Source organism: Pleurodeles waltl, chromosome 1_1 (genome assembly GCF_031143425.1).
Source record: "Pleurodeles waltl isolate 20211129_DDA chromosome 1_1, aPleWal1.hap1.20221129, whole genome shotgun sequence".
Lineage (NCBI taxonomy): Eukaryota > Metazoa > Chordata > Amphibia > Caudata > Salamandridae > Pleurodeles > Pleurodeles waltl.
The window spans coordinates 865,359,897-865,382,705 of record NC_090436.1 but is presented as its reverse complement, the minus strand read 5'-3'; the positions used below and the strand labels follow the sequence as shown (position 1 = coordinate 865,382,705).

Sequence of the window (22,809 nt, the reverse complement as noted above, 5' to 3'; positions counted from 1 at the left end):
GCTGCAGCCCATATGGATCTCCTGGAACCCCAATGCCCTGGGTACCTAGGTACCATATACTGGGGAATTATAGGGGGGTCCAGTGCACCAATTGAAATTGATAAATGAAGTCACTAGCCTACAGTGAACCACTGAGGTTCTGATGAGCAGAGCCTCACTGACACAGTTAAGCACTATACAGACACACACATTAGGCCATAAACTATGAGCATTCGGGTCCGTCCTGACCATCAGGATCCCAGTGAGACAGGCAAAAACATAATGACATACAGGTAAAAATGGGGGTAACATGCCAAGGAAGATGGTACTTTCCTACACAACCCCGCCCCCAAACGAGGGACAATAAGGTTAACCTTGACTAGATGAGTCTTCATTTGCTAAGAGGAAATATCTGGAGAGTCCATCTGGATTGGAATGGGTACTCCCAGGTCTATGTTCCACTGCATAGTCCATCCACTGTAGGGAAATGGGCCACCTCAACAATTTAGGGTTTTCACCTTTCATTTATTTAAGCCACAATAGAGGTTTGTGGTCTGTCTGAACAATGAAGTGAGTCCCAAACAAGTAGGGTCTTAGCTTTTTCAGTGCCCAGACCACAGCAAAGGCCTCCCTCTCTATGGCAGACCAACGCTTTTCTTTAGGGGTCAACCTCCTGCTACTGAAAGCAACAGGTTGATCCTGGCCCTCTGAGTTCAGTTGTGATAGTACAGCCCCTACCCCTAATTCAGAAGTATCTGTTTGAACAATGCATTTTTGGAGTAGTTTGGGCTCTTTAAGACAGGTGCAGAGCACATTGTCTGCTTAAGCTCATCAAAAGCTTTTTGACAGCTAGCTGTCCATAATACCTTTTTAGGCATTTTCTTACTGGTGAGGTCATTAAGAGGTTCTGCAATGGAGCCATAGTTCTTAATGAACCTCCTGTAATACCTAGTGAGACCTAAGAAGGCTCTGACCTGGGTCTGAGTATTAGGAGGAGCCCAGTCCATAATGGTCTGAATCTTCTCTTGCAGTGGTGCAGTCTGTTCTCCACCTACCAGGTGGCCCAGATAAACCACTTTCCCCTGCCCTATCTGGCACTTTGAAGCCTTGATAGTTAGGCCTGCCTTTTGCAGGACCTCCAAAACTTTCCAGAGGTGGACAAGGTGTTCATCCCAGGTGGAGCTAAAGACAGCAATATTGTCCAAATATGCTGCACTAAAAGCTACCAAACCTTATAGGACTGTATTTACCAGCCTCTTAAAAGTGGCAGGTGCATTTTTCAAACCAAAGGGCATCACTCTGAAGTGGTGATGCCCTCCTATGGTAGAAAATGCAGTTTTGCTTTACCATCTTCTGACATCTTGATCTGCCAATACCCTGCAGTCAAGTCAAAAGTGCTTAGATACTTGGCAGATGCCAGTGTATCTATTAGCTCATCTGCCCTGGGTATAGGGTGAGCATGTATTTTTGTTACTATATTGAGACCCCTATAGTCCACACAAAACCGCATTTCTCTCTTTCCTTCTTTGCTATGTGGTTTGGGAACGAGCACCAATGGGCTGGCCCAGGGGCTATCAGAAGGCTCAGTAACTCCAAGGTCTAACATTTTCTGAACTTCAGCTTTTATGAAATCTCTGACATGGTCAGGTTGCCTGTAAATTCTACTTTTGACAGGTAAACTATTGACACTTGACAGTTTTTAATGTCCAGGAGCACTGTTAGTTGAGGGCAGGCAACCAAAGGAATCCACTCGCGCTCGGTCACTCTCCTGAAGAGCACCACCCCAGATCCTTTGAAGAAAGGAAAAACAGCAGTAAAAGGGAAAAACAAGCGTGCGCGCGCGTGTGTGCGTGCATGAAAGGGTCCGAGTCCCGAGGGACTAATAATAATTAATTACAGGCAACGCCGCGTAAATGCTCCCACTCCCACTCCACAATAAAAGAAGAAGTCAGCGTGGCGAACACTAGCGCTAATAAACACACTAAAAACAAAACAATAAAATGATCCCCTGATCGAGGGTTGGTCCTGTCCCAACTGCCCAGAGGACCGGGTAGCCCTATACGCGGATGATGTCCTACTGTACATTTCCAACCCGGCCAGAAGCGGTCCCTGTGTCTTACAAATTCTGAACCTCTTTGCGGAAGCCTCGGGACTGATCCTAAACCCTAATAAATCCCTACTGGTCCCCCTGCATCGTTTCCGGGACTGTATAGACTGGCAGCAAAACATCCCAGTGCGAAGGAACAGCTTTAAATATCTGGGAATATATATCTCACTACTACCCGAGCTGACAGTCATACAATTGACACTTGACTGTCAAAAGTACAATTGACTGTAGCCTTTGGCTACCCTGGAATTTACAGCCCTTTGGATTTCTTTACTATAATTATGGCTCACTCTTACTCCTATGAGGAGGATGAATTTTTTGGGGGTGAATCCCCATCTTTTTAAGAGAATCTTGTGGGTGCCCTGGATAATAGCGTCCAACTCTCAGTAAATAAGGCATTAGCAAAAGCTCTTGGCCCCCTCACCCAGCACTTTGAGAGCTTTGCAAGTCCTAAGGGATGGTTTCCTCCCATTACGCCTGCAGAAGAAGCCCAAGAGAGTCAACCCTCTACCTCTAAGGGTAAATCTAAAGCCAAAAAATGGTCTCATTTAGAAATATTTGATAAGCTGTCTGCTTCTATTAAAAAAAAGCATGGCTATAGCTCATCTCAACAGCATGACGCTCATGAGACAGACCAGTCTTCAGACCATTCCTCTTCTAAGCACTCATCAGATTCTGACTCGGAGGTGGATCCTGGTGACCGCCCCGGCAAATGAAAAAAGTCAGAACAATCAAAGAGCCCTGTCCCGAAGGTCCCTCGGGTGTTGACCTTTAACCCAGTGGATATTATCCACTCTCGCTCCTCGAGCTGGCCCCCACCTCCAGAAGTAGCTTTGTATTTACAGGAACACATCAGGGCAGGATTTGAGAAAGATGTATGAGCTAGATTACGGGCAGAATGCCCTAGACCAGACATTGAAGGTAAAGTCACTGACACCCCAGATATCGACCCTACAATGGTCACATTTATGAAAAATTGGGCCATGGATCCTAAAAAGGATCTTGGTCGCGCCTGGCGGTCCTGCCAAGATAAGCTTCTTGATCTTTCTGGACCCCTGGCTAAAATCCTAGAATTGGCATTTTTAGCGAAAGAATCTAACACTCCTATTGACCCAGATGTCCTTGTGGGTTGGGCTCAGAGAGCCATTTGCCACCTGGGTAATGCCGACGTGGCGATCTCTACTAAAAGAAGGTCTCCATCGTGATGCGCATCGACCCCCAGCTTAACGAGCTCGCTACCTCGGAAGCAGGTCAGGTATCCCAAGGCCTCCTCTTCGGAGCCCCTTTCATTAAAGACCTTTCAAAATTCGCAGCTACCTTCAACTCAATGGACAAGGCACAATTATCCCTCAAGAAGGTATTCAGGGAAACTCTTTTTCGGAGGGCCGGACGTATACGGGGTCGCTCGTCAGGCTGCCCCTATTACCAAGGCCCCAGACGTGATTTCTTTGCCCGCGGACGTGGGTATAACAGGGACCAACAAGCAGACTCTATGTTCTACCCTTCACGGCCCCGCGGAGGCAGAAGCCGTTATCGAAAAAATTATTACAAAGGACAACAAGGATCCTCCCAGGACTCTCCCAACTCAGGTGAGACTCATTCCTCCCTCAGAGGTGATTCTTGGGGGCAGAGTTCAGACTTGTCTTTTAGAATGGAAAAAATTTACCAGAGACCCCTGGGTGTTAGAAACTGTTGAAGGCTTCAAGTTAGAGTTTTATCATTCCCCTCTTCAACAGACCCTCCCCCCTCTTCCCCATTTTTCCCGTCACGACCAAGAGATCATAAGTCTGGAGGTTCAAGCTCTACTAAAAAAGGGGCAATCTGCCATGCTGTTCTTCACCCAAGCGGTTTTCTAAGCCCCATCTCTTTGGTAGACAAAAAGGGCGGGGATCAAGATTAGTTCTCAATCTCAAGGAATTCAATGCCTGGATAGTCTACAGGCATTTCAAAATGGAAGGAATTCATCTTTTAAGAGATATACTTCAAGAAGGAGACTGGTTGGTACGCCTGGATTTAAAGGATGTATATCTGAGCATTCCAATTTTTCCTCCTCATCGCCGCTTTCTCCAATTCTTTTGGCTAGACCAATGTTTCGAGTTTCAAGTCCTTCCCTTTGGGCTTTCTTCCGTTCCTTGGTGCTTTACCAAGGTGATGAGACCAGTGGTAGAGTCTCTTCGTGCCTGGGGGTTGCGTCTGATCGTTTACCTCGACGATCTAATCCTTATGGCTCAAGACACCTCAGTCCCTCAAGTCCACTTGACATGGGCAATCTACCTCCTTCAGAGTCTGGGCTTCTTGATCAACCAACCCAAATCTTGTCTCCTGCTGACCCAGCAGATAGATTTCCTGGGTTCCGGATAGATTTGGTAAAGGCCCAATTGATTCTCCCCACTCAGAAGGTTCGCAATATAACGAAGGAATTGCGCCTTATTTTTTCCAAACAGAAGGTGTCCTTGAGGAACTAAGCCCGGATGGTGGGGCTTTTTTCTTTGTCGATCCAGGCAATATTCCCGGGTCCCCTCCACTACAAAGCCCTTCACCGTCTCAAGATATCTCATATGCAGAAGGGCCTGTCTTATGCGGACAAAGTACCTCTCTCAACGGAGGCCCGATCGGAAATAGTTTGGTGGCTAGATCACATGGAGGCCTGGAACGGTCGTGCGATATTCGGCACTTCTCCAGATGTGATTCTGGAATCGGATGCCAGCAGGTGGGGCTGGGGAGCCGGTTGCGGGTCTTTGACCATGGGAGGTCAGTGGTCAGAGGAGGAACTTCACCTCCACTTCAACTGCCTGGAACTTCTGGCCAGTTCCTTTGCGATCCGAAGTGTATCTCCCCTAAAATCGGCCTGCTGCATTCTTTTGAGAATGGACAACATTTCAGCGGTCAGGTATATGAACAAGCTGGGTGGCCCGAAATCTCAGACCCTGGCTCGGATAGCCATGGAGTTCTGGCAATTTTGCCTCCAACAACGCATTTCAGTAATACCTTCCAGGGGTGAACAATGCAGTAGCGGACTGGAATTCCAGATTCCTTCGGGATGGCAGCGATTGGAAACTCCTTCCAGAAGTGTTCTGTCATCTGAACCAGAGCTGGGGTCGTCAGCTTCCCCTCTTCTTCAGCTGGAGACCGGATCCGGAGGCAATGGCCACGGGTGCCTTCCTTCAGAATTGGTCCCTTCATCTGGGATATGCCTTCCCCCCTTTCAGCATGATCCCTCGAGTACTGACTCAAGTTCGGCGCCAGAGAACCAAGATTGCTCTGGTGACTCTCCTTTGGAGAGCTCAAGCTTGGGTCCTTCTAGCTCTGGAGTTGTGCGATTTTCCCCTTCTGATTCCTCCATGGTACAATCTATTGCTGGACCCTCTTGGGATTCCCCATCTTTTAATTGTATCAGGCAAATTACGCCTGGTGGCATGGAGAATTTCCGGCAATAATGGCTCTTGCCAGGCATTTCTGAACAAGCTTCCAACTACATTCATCAGGCCTGGTCCTCCAACACACATAAACGCTATGCCTCTTCCTAGAAGCGATGGGTTCATTGGTGTGCGGAACGGGATTCAGATCCCTTTAATACTGATGTCAATTTTATAGTTAATTTTCTAGCATCTCTTGCTGCGTCTGGTCTGGCCCACAGATCTGTAAATAATTATAGATCTTCTATTTCTGCCGGGCATGTTCCAGTCTTGGGTAAACCGGTTGGTGAACACTTTGTGGTTTGTAAGATGATGAGAGGCATTCACCTATCTAATCCTCCCCTGCCACGGTACTCGTCTCTTTGGGATGTTAATGTGGTGCTTTCTTCTATTTCCTCATGGACGGACAATAGATTCCTGTTACGTAAGCAACTGTCAGCTAAGCTTACCCTGCTCCTGTGCCTCATCTCCTGTAAAAGGGTGTCAGATGTTAGATCTCTGGACCTAGCAGGAAGGAGTTTTTCCCCTAATGGAGTTTCTTTTTCTATCTCCAGACGCACTAAAATAGGCCCTACGTCTGTGTCCTATCCGGCTTTTCCCCACAATTTGTAACTGTGTGTTGTTCAATGCTTAAAGTCTTATGAGGCAGCTACGGATGAATTCAGGAGGGATCCTAGGGGTCAACTGTTAATTGCTCTTCAGAAACCTTTCAATCCAGTCTCATCGGCTACCTTGGCCAGATGGATTGGATGGCTACTTTCTGAAGCAGGAATTGATGTTTCCATTTTCAGAGCACATTCAGTTCGAGGAGCTATGGCCTCAAAATCTTTTAACTTGGGAATAAGACTAGAGGATATCCTGAAAGCAGCAGACTGATCCTCGGAATCGACATTTAAGGCCTTCTATTACAAACCCATTGTAGATATTGCATCGGTGGTGGTAAATCAGCTTTGAACTAGCATAATCTGAGCCTCTGGTCCTGACATTGAATAAAAAAAAATTGAGCTTTTGTGTCAAGAATTTTCAAATCTATTAAGGACACGGAGGCGAGGATAATCCCTCCCTGATTGTAACAATAAGACAGCATCTTATGAGTTTAGTATCTTGATATATAATTTTATGGCAAGACCGGAGGCTCCTATTATGCTTTAGTCTTTTCTTTATTTTCAAACAGCAGCTGCAGTCAAGAAACTTCAAAACCCATAAGGCAAACAACAGTAGCCAATGGGAAACAAATAGTAGTTCACCAAAATACACCAATGGCCATCGAGCTGACCCAATAATACGTATCTTGACTGAGAGCAGCCCTCTTTTCTAGCTGCTCGCAGTCAAGATAAGTATTATTTATTTCCTTTACTTCACAAGACTTACCTTGTGTATTGAATTCTGTGTTTGTTTTGTTAACACACGCTTTGCTTTTCGCGCGTTTGTTTTTCATTAGACGGCTTGTAGCAGCATTCACCGCCTCGCGCCCCGCGTTCCGTGTTCTTTCTCACCGTTTTTCCCCTCAACGCGCGGTGGCCATTTTGAACAGCAGTTGAGGGGAAACATGTGACCAGCTTAGCGCCTCACCGTTGTTGCCCTTGTTCTTCGTTTGTCCTTTGGCAGCCCAGTGTGCCTTTTCATGTCCTTCGACAGCCGAGTGTGCCCTTTCATCCATATGATCCTCGGCTTTCATCTAACCTTTGGTGCACGCCTCTAGGCGGGGCCTAGCCTCTGTTGTGAGGAAGTTAACCCCTTCCATCCTGTTTTCTTCCTGTTAAACGACCAATACTGCAATTATTGCTACCATGGACAGCTCCCCTATTTCCCAGCTTGTCCAGGAGGAGGAGGAAGAAGTCCTTAAAGATAACTTAAATGATTTTATTTATTTTTCAGTTGAACAAGCTGTTTCAGCTTCTTGGGAGAAATTATCTAAGAATTTAGAGAACTCTGTTGTCAAGTTGGTTTCAAAAACCATGCTGGCCCAATCTGCGGGGAATAGCAGAAAGCGTCCTGGCACTTCAAAAGATTTAAAAACGACGCTATTGGGAAGTGAGGTTTCCTCACAAAGGACAGAGGACGTGGCTCCTCAAAGGCCTGCATCAAAGGAGGGGTTAACATTATCCAGACCTTCTAAAAAGTGCATCAAAAAATCTAAAAATGTGTCTTCCCCAATTATAATTACAAAAATTCTTGACACAGATGATGAATTGCATGATCGTCATTCGGATTTGGATAATTCCGACAAGGACAACAGAGATGTTTTCTCCCCTCCTCCTCACAAGAAATCTAAACATGAGAGCCTTGAGCTCTCTGGGTCATGCAAAATAATGGATGCGGAGGGGGTTCCAATGTTTGACCCCAACGATATTCAACACCCACACTCTAGTGAGTGGTTACCTGCTGATCATGTGGCGGATTATGTTACATCCAGATTGCGTACCCCTTTAGACAAGCAAATACGAGCAAAACTGAAGTCTGAATGTCCACGTCCTGCTTTACCCTCTAAGACTACCTCTACACCTACTATTGACTCATCCCTGATTACTTTCTTTACAAAATTTGAGAAGGGCCCTCGTAAGGGAGTGGACAAAGCTTGGTCTACCTGCCAAGATTAACTCATGGACATTGTAGGGCCCTTGACCCGTATATTTGACATGGCTGAATCAGCCCGTTTGGAACACGCCACAGTTGATCCCATGGAATTGTCGCTATGGGCTCAGTGTGCTTTATGTCTCCTAGGCAATGCCAACTTGGCAATCACTCATGAACGTCAGAAGGGTCTCCTGCTCAAACTAGACCCCAAGTTAGTAAATCTTGCAGGTTCAGATCCAGGTACTAAAGCCAAGGGCCTTCTTTTTGGTGACTCATTTATAAGGAACTGAGCAAATATGTTGCAACCTTCACATCCCTGGATAAGGCTCAGCAGTCCTTGAAGAAGATGTTTTCATCTCTGGTTTTCTCCAGGCAGAGGCAGGAACCGCTTTGCCGCCGTGGCTACTCCAACCAAGGTTCCCATGGCTACTACAGCAACAACTGTTACCAGGAGTACAGGCCACAATTTTATCCCCAGAGAAACAGGGGGTTCAGGAACAAAGGCAATCGCAGCTCCAGATTCTCTTCTCAACCCGGTAAGTCAAATCTGTAGTAGGGGGCCGTATTGCTCTATGTCTTCCAAAATGGTGAGATCTGACAGCAGATCCTTGAATTTTAAATACGGTTCAAGGTTATCTTATCGAGCTCTACTCAGAACCTTTTCAAGCATCATTCCCTCATCCTCCTCAGTTTTCTGTTCAAATGTCAGAGTTGATCTTCTTGGAAATTCAATCTCTTTTACAGAAACAAGCAATTGCCCCTTGTTCTCTAGATCCCTTGGGTTTCGTCAGCTCAGTTTTTCCAGTCCAAAATAAAAACAAAAAGATGAGTCCTGTTATCAATTCAAAACAGTTCAACCAATTCGTCGTATATCGCCATTTCAAGATGGAGACTATTCTCCACCTCAGAGATTCCTTGCTCCAGGGCAATTGGATGCTGCGACTCGATCTTCAGGATGCATACCTCACAGTTCTTCAATTTCAATGGCACGACCAAACTTTTCACTTCACTTCCCTACCCTTCGGCATATCGTCCGCCCCATGGTGCTTTACAAAACTAATGAAACCGGTAGTGGCTTTTCTCAGAGCCACGGGAATCAGACTGTCTTTAATAAAATTAAGACTTTCCTTCATAACTTACTAGGAAAATCTACATTTTCCTGTCTCATTGTATTACCCACCCTGTTGATATGGCATTTTAGGCATGTGTGCTGACATTACGTTTCTGGCCATGTTCTATGATTGTTTTCATTTCCCTTTTTTCCTAGGGTTCGACCAGAAATAATGCTATGTAGCACTCGTTGGTTTTCTTGGCTGTTCCTTCCTTCTATGGAATGCTGTATCTCCCTTGGATGTTTGGATTTGAGTTTCCTTGTTGGATCCGTTCTTTTGTAGACTTTATGTTGACTTTATTGGCTGAGACATTCGCAAAGAAAGAGGAAGTATAACATTTTCAAGCTTACGCGTTAAGAATTTTCAATTCTATTAAGGACACGGAGGCGAGGATTATGCTTCTCTTTCTATGCTTTATTTTCCACAGCAGCCAATGAGAGAAGACAATATCAAAACTACATATCCCATAAGTCAAAGAATACAAAATGACCATAGAGAACATACTATAAAACATCAAGAGGCCATAACACTTCCTCTTTCTTTGCGAGAATACAGTCAGTAAAAGTCACTAAATACAACTTGATCCAATAGAAAAACAATCCAAAACCAACGTAGGATCCCCGGAACTGGGTAGATGTAACCATCTTGCTCTGAACCTCCTTAGAGCGAAGAATTTCAACTCTGATCCCCTCCTAAAAGGAAACAAATAAAACTAATAATAGTATGTGTTATAGCAACATTGTATACACTATTACAAGCATTCATAAAATTACAGGGTGGGAAAACAATGAGACATCAAATGAAAAAAGAGTACTTAACTCGTAAGCAGAAGTCTTATTGTCCTGGGAGGGATAATCCTCGCCTCCGTGTCCTTAATAGAATTGAAAATTCTTAACGCGTAAGCTTGAAATTTTTTTATTCTATGTCAGGACCGGAGGCTCAGATTATGCTCGTTCAAAGCTGATCCACCACAATCGACGCAATGTCCACAATGGGTTTATGATAGAAGGTCTTAAACGTAGATTCAGACGACCAGTCTGCCGCCCTCATAATATCCTCCAACCTCATGCCTAAGCTAAAGGATTTTGAAGCCATAGCTCCCCGAACTGAATGAGCTCCGAACATGGAGACATCAACTCCCGCTTCAGAAAGAAGCCACCTGATCCATCTGGCTAGAGTAGCGGACGACACTGGTTTAAAAGGTTTTTGAATAGCAATCAACAATTGACCTCCCCGGTCTATACGGAATTTGTCTGTAGCCGCTTCATAGGCTTTCAAACACTGCACCACGCACAATTTGGGGTTATGCGGGAAAGCCGGATACGAAGCTGACCTGGTACCCGTCTTTGTCCGTTTAAAGATAGAAAAAGTGACTCCCGAAGGAGAAAAAATCCTGCCGTGTAAATCAAGGGAACGAACATCCGAAACTCTCTTGCATGAGATGAGACATAACAAGAGGGTCAGTTTGGCCGAGAGTTGCTTACGAGAAAGAAGTTTGTTATCTGGCCAAGAGGAAATGAACGTAAGAACCACATTGACGTCCCACAAAGAAGTATATTTGGGACGCGGAGGATTCGACAGACGAATGCCCCTCATGAGTTTGCAGACAATATTGTGCTCACCGATCGGTTTGCCTTGAACAGGGGAATGACCGGCGGAAATTATTGATAGACCTGAAAGCTAGGCCTGAAGCCGCCAGAGAAGCCAGGAAATTGACGACTAGACTGACATCTGCACTAAAGGGATCGGAACTCCGTTCCGCACACCAATGACTCCATCGTTTCCAAGCCGAGGCATATCGCTTGAGGGTCCCAGGGGACCAGGCTTGGAGGATGAACTTAGCAGCTTGTTCTGAAATGCCTGGCAGGAACCAATGACGCCTGAGATTTTCCAAGCTACCAGACGAAGCTTGCCCTGTGCTATCAACGGATGCGGAGACCCCAGAGGGTCCCGGAGAAGGTCCTGAAGAGGAGGAATTAGGAGAGGGAAATCGCACAGAAGATCGAGCGCCAAAGGCAACCATGCCTGAGCCCTCCAAAGAGGAGCGATCAACACAATCTCTATTCCCAGCCGATGCACCTGGGCAAGAACCCGAGGAATCATGCTGAACGGAGGGAACGCATATGCTCGGTGGGGGGACCAGTCCTGAAGGAAGGCATCAGTGGCCATTGCTTCCGGATCCGGTCTCCAACTGAAAAATAGCGGCAGCTGACGATTCAATCTCGAGGCAAAGAGATCTATCGTCAGGGGGCCCCATCTGAGGTTGAGAGAGGCAAACACCTTGGGGAGTAACATCCAGTCGCTGGAATCCCGGAGAAACCTGGAATTCCAATCGGCCACAGTGTTGTGAATTCCCGGAAGATACTCCGCAATCACCGATATCCGATGCTGAAGGCAATACTGCCAGAAATCCTTGGCAATGCGGGCTAGGGTCGGAGATCTGGTACCTCCCAGCTTGTTTACATATCGGACCGCGGATATGTTGTCCATCCTCAAGAGAATGCAACAATCCGCTTTCAGAGGGGACACACTGCGTATTGCAAAAGAGCCGGCTAGCAACTCCAGGCAGTTGATGTGTAGGTGGAGTTCCTCCTCCGACCAACGGCCCCCGGTAGTCACATCCCCGCACCGGGCTCCCCAGCCCCATCTGCTGGCATCCGATTCCAGAATGACATCTGGGGCAGAACCGAAGATGGCACGACCATTCCATGCCTCCATGTGCTCTAACCACCAGGTTATCTCCGAGCGAGCTTTCGGATTCAGAGGGACCAGATCTGTGTAAGACAAGCCCTTCTGAAGATGAGAGATCTTGAGCCGTTGAAGAGCTCTGTAGTGTAGGGGACCCGGGAAAATAGCCTGGATCGAGGAAGATAAAAGACCCACCATCCTGGCTAAGTTCCTCAAGGACACCCTCTGTCTGGATAGAAGTAGACGCAACTCCTTCTTGATATTGCGCACTTTCAGAGGAGGAAGGAATAATTGAGCTGACACCGAGTCTATCCTGAACCCGAGAAACTCGATCTGCTGGGAAGGAATCAGACAAGATTTGGGTTGATTGATTATGAAACCCAGGTCCTGGAGTAACTGGATCGTCCAAGATAAGTGGACCTGGAGGCGAAGGGGATCTTGCGCCATAATTATCAGGTCGTCGAGGTATACTATCAGACGTACACCTCTTGCTCGAAGGGATTCCACTACTGGCCTCATAACCTTGGTGAAGCACCAAGGAGCAGAAGAAAGCCCAAAGGGGAGAACCTGAAATTCGAAGCACTGGTCTTGCCACAGAAACTGGAGGAAACGCCGATGAGGTGGGAAAATAAGGATACTTAGGTAAGCATCCTTTAAGTCTAAACGCACTAACCAATCCGCCTCCTGCAGAATGTCCCTGAGAAGATGGATCCCCTCCATCTTGAAGTGTCTGTAAACCAACCATGCGTTGAATTCCTTGAGGTTTAGAACTAAGCGCGAACCTCCCCCTTTCTTGTCTACCAAGAAGATAGGACTCAGGAAACCCCTGGGATGGGGAACAGCTCTGCAAATAGCACCTTTTTTGAGGAGGGCTTGAACCTCGGAGTCTATGATGTCGATATCTTGACGGGAAAAAAGGGGAAGGGGAGGGGGACTTTCCTGAACAGTGGTCTGGTAGAATTCCAAACGGAACCCTTGCACGGTCTGCAACAGCCACGGGTCCCTGGATAACTTTTGCCAATTTGCCAAACAAGTTTGAACCCTGCCCCCAAGAACCACCTCTGACGGCTGTATTAGTCTCACCTGAAGTGGCGTGATCCTGAGCGTCTCCCTGTTGAGTTCTGGACAGAGACTTGCGGAAGCGACCTCTACCTCCACGGGGACGTGTGGGGTAGAAGGTAGAGCTTGCTTGCTGCTCCCTGTAGAAACCGCGCCCCCTGGAGAGGGCCTCGCGACGAGGGCCTTGATAGAAGGATCGGCCAGACGCACGCCCCCGCAGGCGCCCGGCCCTCCGAAAAAGAGCCTCCTTAAACACCTTTTTCAGCGACAGCTGCGCCTTGTCCATGGTATTGAAAGTCGCTGCAAACTTGGCCAGATCCTTGATGAAAGGGGCACCAAACAGAAGACCCTGGGCCGCCGGACCCACCTCTGAGGATGCGAGCTCCGTAAGTTGAGGGTCAATTCGCATGAGAATAGAACACCTCCTCTCTGTAGACAGAGCCACGTTGGCATTACCCAAGTGGCAGATGGCCCGTTGAGCCCATCCAACCAGGATGTCAGGATCAATAGGGGACTGCGACTCCTTGGCCACGTAAGCCATCTCTAAAATCTTGGCTAGAGGGCCCGAGAGGTCAAGAAGCTTGTCCTGACAAGCGCGCCAAGCCCGGTCGAGACCCTTTTTTGGATCCTTCGCCCATTTCTTCAAAAAGGTGACCATAGTTGGGTCCACCTCTGGCGTATCCGTAACTTTACCCTCCAGATCAGGACGAGGGCATTCCGACCGAAGCCGGGACCTTACCTCTTTGTCGAAGCTAGCCCTGATATGCTTTTGGAGGTATTCAGCCACCTCGGGCGGAGGAACCCAGCTGGAAGAGCGAGGGTGAACTATGTCTTCTGGGCTGAAGGTCAGCACTTTAGGAGCTTTGGACGGAGGGGCCTTGGAAGACTCGGACTTTTTGCGCTTCCCCACGCTTGACTTGGGACCAAGATCCTCCTCCGAATCAGACTCTGAAGCTTTTGAGGGTGACTGGTCGGAATCCGAACCGTAAGCTTCCTGAACCTGGGAAAAACTGTACCCGTGGTCCTCTTGAATTGACGAAGCCAATTTTTTGAAAATATCAGTATGAGGCCAAGATTTTGCCTTTGGCTTACCCTTAGAGGTAGAAGGCTGGTCTGAGAGAGCCTCTTCAGAAGACGCGATAGGGGGTAGCCAGCCCTTCTGGCGCGCAAAATTCTCAAAATGGACCGACAGGGGGCCCAAAGCCCTCTCCAGAGCATTATTTATGGAAACTTGGACCGTATTGCCCAATGCGCCAGCCAGCGTCTCATCAAACAAAGGGAACTGATCCCCGAAATATTCATCATCTTCATAAGAATTAGCCATCTTGACACTGCCACGCAGTGAACCTGTGAACAGGCAAACTTCAACCACGCAAGAGACGTGCAATAGGGGTAGCCAAAGACTACAGTCAGGGGGAGTGCGCACCCCACCAGGCTGACAGCAGTAGAAAATTCCTTCAAAACTGCTGAAATTTAAATTTTTTGAGTGTGGAGGGAGCCAGCCTGCAGCACTCTAGGCAGCGCCTAATTTAATTATCCAGCCCTGGTCAAGGGGGAACCACAGGGCGTCTGGGAGTACAAACAGGGCGCTCCGGTAGAGCAAGGCGGCAGTAAAAGTTAAGCAAAAACCTTGAAACGCTTGAAAAAACCCAAGCGCAAGCTCACTCTGAGGAGAGAAATCGACCGCGACCTCCCGTTGCACTGACAGCGCGTCAAAGACGACAGTTGTCAGGGCAACGAGAGAAAACGCAGGCGCCTGAAGGAGAAGACGCGTGCGACGCAGGGAGAGCGCGCTAAGCGTCTGCCGCCGGATCGCCTCACCGAAGCCCCATAAATCGGGCAAGCCGACACTCCTGCTCCACTAAAAAGGTTAAAATGCGGCGTCGCTGAGGAAAAAACCACAAACACAAGCCACAATCAAGGAAGAGTACTTAGCTGACTGCGGAAGCAGCAAAGAAAGAGGAAGTGTTATGGCCTCTTGATGTTTTATAGTATGTTCTCCATGGTCATTTTGTATTCTTTGACTTATGGGATATGTAGTTTTGATATTGTCTTCTCTCATTGGCTGCTGTGGAAAATAAAGCATAGAAAGAGAAGCATAATCTGAGCCTCCGGTCCTGACATAGAATTCATATGCCTCAGTTGTTTATATACTGTAATCTCTATGGTTATGACGTGTGTATCCTATGAATGCTGGGATATGTTGTTCTTTATTTCCACCTTCTCTGATTGGCTACTGTCTGTAATAAAGCATAGAAAGAGAAGCATAATCCTCGCCTCCATGTCCCTAATAGAATTGAAAATTCTTGACGGGAAAGCTCGAAAATTGTTTATTGTACTGCATACCTGCTTCATAAAAGGGGCCTTTTCCACACTATAAGTGTCCTTCTTGAGTTCATGCCACCTTGCTTGAATGTGAGCCAGGGAAGGCAGTAAGCCAGCCAATCAAAAAGGATCGTAAATAGGTTATGTTCCAGGGGAGGGCCAAACACAAAAAGTGGAAAGCCAGACATCGAATAAAAAGCAAACAAATTAGGGGAACAATAACCAACCAATGGTAAGTAATAGATGGACTCTAAGACCACTGTAAATTTACAACAGGGCTTTCGAAACCAGAAAGCTTGCGACGCCTGATAGGCGAGAATTAACTAGGATCATCAAACTTATACAAACCAAGTAAGGAACATCTTAACCCCAAGTTACCACGATCAAAGGAAGAGCTGTTGAGCTTTATCACATAGGAAATCTATATACCTGAGCTATGCAGACAGTATGTCCTCCAATAGGAAAAGCTCTAAACTGATGTGTTCAATTATGCATGTCTGTGCATTTGCATAATTTTGCTTTTTCCTCGATTTATTCCCCATGGCGCTCAATGCGACCTTGTTGCGAATGGTCTTTATTCAATTAAATAATACAATTGGAACATATATTTTATGTAAAACAATAGCTCAACGTTGTTCTGTTGTTAACTAATTAAGACTTTACCTTGTAAGTGAAGCTGACATTGCAGACACACATGGTAAGGATATTCACACATTCGGGAAAACTATTTCGATTCAATGTGGTTTTCACGTTAATTTTCGTCTCCACATCAGGAACTACAGTTTGAGGCATGATGGGATTACTTCCTCCCGCCTTCCCGGAAGTGACTTTTCGTCCGCATCACAAGCTGCACAATTTTCAAGGCGCCGCAAGGCAAAGCCGACGAAAAGGTGAGCATGAGCACTGCGAAGAGTGTCGCTGGGATTGTGATGTGTAGCTGAATCTTGCATTGTGCTGGCGGTTTCTCTTGGGAAACGATTTAAATTGGTTTGCAAGAGAATTAGTTGTTTTAATGTTCGACCAGCACCCTTTGGACTTAGAACTGCTGTGGCTTACGGGAAGATGCAGTTAAGTGTTCTGTGTTCATTGCCTCGGTTAGGACTCTGTACTTAAGCACAGATGAACTCGTAGATCGCAGTGCAGGCGATGGCAGCTAAGGGAGATGGACGGCTTCTTGTTTGATATTTTCACTAATTGCGGTTTACATTTATTCTCTGTCACAAAAGGTTACCTTGCCTTGACTATATCATTATAAATGCAGGTGATTAATAAAATGATCGCCAATACAGCTGTATCCGCAGCTGGCCTTAGATCGTGCTCCGGTCCCCACACTTGTGCCAGCAGATACTGACAGATATGTTATTTAAACTGAGTTTTCGTAGTATGGGGGTCTCCTCGGGTTATTTGCAAGAACTGCTCCCTGGCCCCTCATAAAACACAAGCATTGTCAACGCCAGTAGCTCTGGCATGTTTTATGTGTATGTTTTGTTCGTTATAATGGGTGTATGCTGTATGATCTGCACACACGGAAAGCACATATAATGGGGCTCATATGCACACTGACCATACCCAGCTACAAGTCACACACAGACTACATGTATACAGACACATGCATTTGTAGTCAGACAATTCACGTGGGCAGGTGAAACCTCGGGTGGGTGTCTGTTTGAAGTATGCACGGATGGATTAATGTATTTAATTTGTGGTCAGAATGAACTGATCACTGGGTGTGGATCACCCTTAGGAACACTATTTGAATATGTAGAGCACACGCACACATAAAAAAATCACTCTTAAGTGCAAAATGCTATGTTTGTACAGCATTAACTGCAGTGAAGAGACACGTTTAGCAATATAAATGTGCTTCCATTGGAGTCCTGGGAACGTTGCATCAGGAGGCCCTCTTTGGGCAGGGGGACTGACGCAGCCAATAGAAAATGATGACTGACCCTGATGTACTCCTCTAATCTTATCCGAAATGTGCATGACACTTTATCCAAGCAACGGCTGACCCAAATAAGCCATTGGTTTAAGGAGTCTGACCCAAAACTTCTGTTTGCATATGTTCTTTGTGTTGTTAACACGTGATTCGACAGGTAGCTAGACCTAAAAAAGCAAGAAGATTATTATCAGAAGTGCATTCATATCTTTTCTGTTAAAATTTGGGAAGAAGGAAGGTAGTAGCCTCATTTGAGGAAATGGGGTGTATTATATGGTGTGGTTGAGCAACCTCCCCATGTATTACACTTACCAACCTTTGTAGGACCAGTAGTTTTTATTTGTTAAACCTTTAGCAGAACACTGGATAGCTGTAGTTCTGAGTACTCACATTTACACGAAGAAACAAGTGTAAAGCAGTTAAACAGCACCAAAACAATTGCAGAGGAAATACAGAATACACTCAACAAATCTGACACCAATTTATAAAAAACGGCTGTATTTGTATGTATTTTTAGATACCAGAACAAAAAAGATCCACCAGAGAGTTCCAAAGATACAGATTTTACAAAGTATAGCAGATATGCACTTTTTACTATACCATGAACAAGCATTAGCAAATCCACCAAATTTGACACCGAAACTTTAAGAAAAAAAAACGTGGATTAGTATCAATGCGATTACTTTAAGTTACATTAGGTGACCAACTGTGGCAGGGAGCCAGTTAGTGGGGCCAGCAATGTCCACAAAAACAGTTACCTCGAAGTAAGAAACAGTCTTCAGTGAGTTCAAGGCACTTTTAACTCCTTGTCCTTGACTCCTATGGAAGTGGTCCTGATGCAAGGGATACCGGATGTGCTCTAGGATGTTGTGGCGATGTGGTTGACAGGGGTTCTTCCTGTGCCTATTCCTTGGTCCACTTGCAAGGTGAGGCGATCCTGGCCACATGGGTTTACATTTCTCAAAGTCCTGGCAGAAGTCCAGTCACTACTGGGCTACCAGTAGCACAGTATCGCAGCCACGGGCAAATACTTCCTTGGGTAGTAACTTGCCTTCTGAGCAACCAAGCTGTGATCCCCAGAGTCTCATGGGTCCAGCAGCCTGTTGGTTCCTGGTCCTTGGTGCTGCACGGTGGCGAGGAGAAGCAATTAGAATATTTGGTTAGCAACTTGCCCCAGCAGGCTTCTTCAGCTATTGTGACCCTGTGCTGCGAGCAGGTAAGCCAACTGACCCTTGGAGTCTCTTTGCTTTGGCTGGGCTCAGGAGTTGTCTTCTTCACGAGCAGAACATAGGAGGCACAGTCCCTTCTCCTTTGCTAGGCACCAGGCTCAGCAGGTTCAGTGCATGTTAGGTGCAGCCTTTCTTCATCGGGTCCTTGGTGCAGCAGGGCAGCCCTTCATTGGTCCTGTTCTCCAGTCTGGTGCCCTTTTTATGCCCAGAAAATGCCCTCATGTTAAGTCATGGTCAGTAGCCAATGGGCTACTAGGTTCCCTTCCTCCTGATGACCACTTCCTGCAAAGTGGGGCATCTGACTACCTCAGAATTCTCCGTTCTCCCCACTTCCAACATAGCAGAACCCTTCTCATGGTATGTAGAGCTACCTAGCCCAACCCAGCGTTGTGGCTACCAAGGGGGCTACACACCCCTGAAAAACCTGTTTTGCAACTGTTTCCCCCCTGCATCCCGAATGTCAGCTGTTTACCTAAACAATAGGGCAGCCCCTCTCCCAAGTGTTCCCTATTTGGCATTTAAAGGCCGCTTCTCCTTTGAAGCTTGCCTGTTGGGCTAAAACCTGTATGGCTTCCTTCTAGGAAGAAGTAACACTTCTCTCATGTGCAGGTGTCTATTGCCTCCTTTCCTGGGAGTGATTTGCTTGTCTCCCCTGGGGGGCAGAAAGCTGTTTCAGGGATAGACCCTGTGTGCAACAGTGGATAGGCACCGAGGATTGAGGGGAACAAAGTGGCTACTTTGTAAAGGTTGCACATTGCAACAAGTTACACTAATTACGACTTGGGCATCAAGCCAGGCTTAACGAAACAAGTTGTTTGATACCTTTCAGAATAAACTTTAGTAGTCCCAGTCAAAAGTTACATGGCTGATGTGACAGCCTACAATGGGACTACTAGGCTTTCATTACATTAAAAACAATAATTGTGGGTTTTTACTGTTGGAGCATGTAAACATACACGTTTCACTTCTTAATACACAATTCCAGGCCTTAGGGCTCCCTAGGCCTACCTTAGGGGTGAGATACATATAATAAAAGGTAGAACTCATTGTGACAGTTATACGCTGTTGTCAATCGATATGCTTGTCTTTTTAAATATCCAATAAATGTGTTTTAAAACAATCTAAAGGTAATATTTGGCTTTGCCTTTACTTTAAATGGCAAATTCGAGTTAGTAGTTTAAAAGTGCCCTTCCAGTCTGCAGTAGCAGACTAGGAGCCATGTTTTATCTTTGTCACACTCAGGGTGGCACAACCAGTGCTGCAGTCCGTGGGTGCCCCTCTAACGTTCAGGACCAGGGCACCCGGAGTACTATATACAATGGACTTACAAGTAAGTTAGCTTATGCAAAGTGGGTATAAGCCATTAAAACATAAGGTCAGGGCACAGGCACTGATGTCTGTCTGGCAGGCCTCAGTGCACTGTGACAGTCGAAAAACCAGCAGCATCAGTCCAAAACTTTGGGGTTGACCAGACAAAAAGAGTAATTTCCTTTGACAGCCAGACTGCACGTTGACAACATAGCTGTGCCTTGCAACCTCTTCCTCAACCGGCACCTTTCTTGTTTACAATGGTGGAGGTCAGTTCTATCCAGACAATTGGTAAATGCTGCTAACCTCCTTTTGGAATTGCCCTTAAACTGGGCATTTGACCTTATAATTTGGTTTTTCAAAGACACCTCACCCAAACACAGCAAGATTATTTTTTAGCTGTGTTTTAGTACTTTAAGCCTGCTCTTTTTGTGTCATTTGAGTATGTGCTTTAACTTCTTTCGATTTGTTCGAAAATGGAAGTAGAACAAGAGCTTGCCAGATTGCTGCAGCCTGCCTATCAATTAATTAACTAGGATGGACATGTGTGCTGGCTAGTGGGGGACAGGCCAACAAATTAACAGGGAGAGTTGAGCAAAAGCTAAGAGTCTGGCTTGGCACCAAGAGCTCATCCATGAACTGAGTCTGGAGAATACTTGGCATGTAAATCATGCAACATCATGTAAAAAGTATGATAAAGAATCCTCAAAATTCCCAAAAGTGTATTTCTTTAATGTGCAGAAGAGTTTCACCTTAGGACATCAAGTAAAATCACTGCATTGAGACATAATTTTTAAAAGTGATAGTTTATAAACATGACCTCGGAAATGTTGCTGCTCTTCGCACTGACAACAATGTCATAAGTGAACTAAGCGGCAAGTCAATTGTCATGTTCATCCTTTATGTGGCCTAGTTTCTTATTCTAAATGGGAGGCACATGATAGTCTACTAATTGAAACACAAGAGGTTTTTGTACAGTACACATCCTGAATTCGTGTATTTGAAGGTGGTCTCCTATGTGATAATGAAGAAAAAGTTAATTGAGTCGGAAGCTGGGTTTCAATTTTGCAGTACAACACTAGATGGGTATCTTTTTTCACTCTTTTTTTTATATCAAATGTAAATGCTTTGTGTTTTAATTCTTGGCACATGAGATTAGGTAGTGGGTGGCATGCACAAGCCTTAGATCATTTCGGGCTCTGTTGAAGTTGTTGTGTCTCTGCTCCCTGCATGCCTGAGAACTGCAGTACGCCAAAAAGACTGCAGATGCAGACTGTTATTTTCACTCACCTGTGTCCGCTGTCCCTTGTGCTCCTGGGCTCCTAGCTGCTCCTCTTTGCTCTTCCAGCTGCAAAATGGCAATCAACTGTCCGAGTGTTTGCAACTGCCTTTTAAAGGTCCTCCGAAGCTAGTCTGCTTCTGTTTTTTGTTCTGTTTTCTTTCACGACATTTCCTTTTCCTGTTCCTTTCCTATATAAAGGTTTCAGTCTGGTTGGAGGGTGTATTGCTTTGCTTGTCTTCTCGCTGCCTGTAGTTGCTGATTCTGACTTTTCATTCCTTAAGAATTTCACTTTTGAATTCCAGGTTCCTGGTTTTCTCCAATCCTTAGAAGACTTTGTCCAACAAGTAGCTTTTTTACTCCTTTGATGCATAACTGTTTAGAAGGTCACTGCTTCTCAAAGGAACTTGCATACCACATATTCCAGTTTGTTGTGACATCGTACCTTCCAGAAATAGTCACCCATACATCAGACAGCAGAGGACCAGATTACGGGTAAGTGCCCAGACCTGATTAGGCTCTAGGTTTCAAGGGGACCTCGAGCTGCACTAGAGCCATACTCCTCACGTGAGCTTTTAGTGGCTAGCCCACCTTACTGCTAGCTGGAGGCTATTGTGACATCACTAGTTACTAATGTAAATAAGTTCAGTTGTTCTTTTTTTTGGTCTCGCATGTAAACAGGTAGATTTTAGCTGTCTATTGCATTATACATATTATGGACAATACCTGTACATGCAGCAGGCGGTGGGTAGTGCTTAATTTGTAAATAAAAACGTGCCGCTGCCCAAAGCTTTCCTCTAAAACACAAGGCTGCTGCAATTAAATGTGGGAGCACAGAATACAGAGGCAGCTGAACCCTAAAGCTACCTCAGGCCTCTTTAATCCATTTACAGCCACTCCCTGTCCCGTCAGCTCACTCTTGCAGTTTTCTGCTGTTTCTCTTTGTGACACTTTTTCGTCTTTCTATTCTTACGTCTTTCCCATATGTGTGTTTAACTCACGGTAAATGTCTGATGTCGAAAAATGAGTGCCGCCTCTCAGAAATTAGTGCCAGAGCCCCCCCACCGGCAACTACTGGCCCAAATTAAGCACTGGCTTTGGGTCAGCTCATTGTATACCATTTGTTGGTGTTCTTGTCAGTCTCATTTGCTTGCTTCTTATTTGTTTCCTTTACTTTATTTGTTTGTCTTTGCCTTGCAGTTTAGCTTCTTTGCCATCCCTTTGATTGGATGACATGCATCCTTCCACTGCTTACATTCAGGGAATATTTTTTTTTCTATTAATCAGCAATCCGTGCTAGAGCATGTGTTTTCTTGCACTTTTTCTCATGTGCATCTTTCTCTCTCAAACCCCCTTCCCCTGGCTCTCTTCATGTTACCTCCACCCAGCTCGTATATTGCTTCCCCACCGCTCACCTCCATCGCAGTTGCCTCTCTTTAGTTTTTTATTTTTATTTCAACAACAACCTCCCTGCTCCAGGGCTGCTCCTCTGCTGCATCTGCCTCTTCTTGGTGGTTATTTAACCCATTTACCTTGCCCCCACTCTACGATTATTATTTTTTAATGTTTAATTTTTTGGATGGACCGCTTGCCGCAATTTGCGGGCAGGCTACTTTTATATTTTTAAATATGCTTTGCAGAACTTTTTAATTTTTATTAATTTACCTCTCCAAGATGAGTGTACGCCATCTTTGAATGGAACATTAAAAAAAAGCTTGGTTCGTTTCTGCAGTCATGATGATGCATTTTGTGTATGCATGGTAACACTAGGGCCAGCATGTGTGCATATGA

At 45.8% G+C, this 22,809-nt stretch overlaps 1 protein-coding gene across 4 annotated transcripts in view; it reads left to right on the top strand.

Moving 5' to 3' along the window:
- Nucleotides 1-16,051: 16,051 nt before the first annotated feature.
- QNG1 (Q-nucleotide N-glycosylase 1) overlaps nt 16,052-22,809 on the top strand; it is a 72,890-nt gene continuing 66,132 nt past the window's right edge. Inside the window, exons 1-2 of one of the 4 annotated variants that reach the window (XM_069229798.1) lie at nt 16,087-16,153; nt 21,324-21,513. The gene's annotated coding sequence lies outside the window, so the exon portion shown is untranslated. Of the gene's footprint in view, nt 16,154-16,189; nt 16,331-21,323; nt 21,514-22,809 lie in introns of those variants that run through there. The other 3 variants (XM_069229809.1, XM_069229786.1, XM_069229819.1) reach the window with 3 other exon arrangements.